Genomic DNA, 1,051 nt, shown 5'->3' on the forward strand with positions numbered 1-1,051 from the left:
TTGTGCCATGCATATCAATGGGGCATGGCTTCTGATCTAGAGAAATATTTCCACTAGTTTTCTTTTTCTACCATACTATGTCAAATTCAATATTAATGTAGCATCAAAATTCATTTTAATGTCATAAATCTTCCTTTAATTTTTATACATAATAAGTGCTTACAGATGCAAATCATGTTTAAATAGAAGGACTTAATGGTTAAAAGAAGTATTGACCATATTGTAGTAATTTTGCAAACAGCTGTTTCAAGTTAACATATGTGTATTCCCAGTCTTGTGTATATAAGATACAAGTTAATGTCAACAGTGCATTAACAATGCAACTGTATTTAATTATAGAACTAAAAGCTCTATAGGTAGAAAGATCACATTATCACCAAAAAGTATAGGTAAGGAGACATCTGTTTCTGGTGAACTTCAAATAGGTACTTGCATCTTTTACGTTCACCAATTCTCTAATTTTTTTTTACAACAGTAGGTTAACTGTTGAAAGATTTCTTTGCATACTTATTCCTAAAACAAGATGACAGATATGTTGTTCAGCAATTTAATTTTGCAAGCAGCATTAGAAATACTAATCTGGGAAGTATAAAGAGAACTCAGAGCATGAGAATGATACTGATTCTTTCATATGCAGCCATGTCTAGGATTCAGAGGAAAGGAAAACTTCCTTTTTTTGTTACCAAATGGCCCCATACTATTACTCATAATTGTTTATTTCATTAGATTCTACTATTTGAAATCCTTTCAATTAATGGAATTGCCTAAATTAACCTTCAGAATAGGGTCATTGAGACATTTGTACTGTGACTGAATTTAATCACATTCTCCCAACTTTTGGCTAAATTTGAGGCACTGAGTAAATAAGGGGGGGGGGCAAGGCATAATTTTGAAGTGAACTCTTTTGGGAAAAGGATTCCTCTGGGAGATATGAGGAACCTGAGAAGCAAAGGATCATTGGCTGCCAATGGACCATTGTGACAAAAAGCCACACTTTGCCAAGTTAATTCTAAAGGCTGAATTTTAAAATCGCTTAGAGCTGAGTGATGGA

Source organism: Marmota marmota, unplaced genomic scaffold, assembly GCF_001458135.2.
Source record: "Marmota marmota marmota unplaced genomic scaffold, marMar, whole genome shotgun sequence".
NCBI classification, from domain to species: Eukaryota; Metazoa; Chordata; class Mammalia; order Rodentia; family Sciuridae; genus Marmota; species Marmota marmota.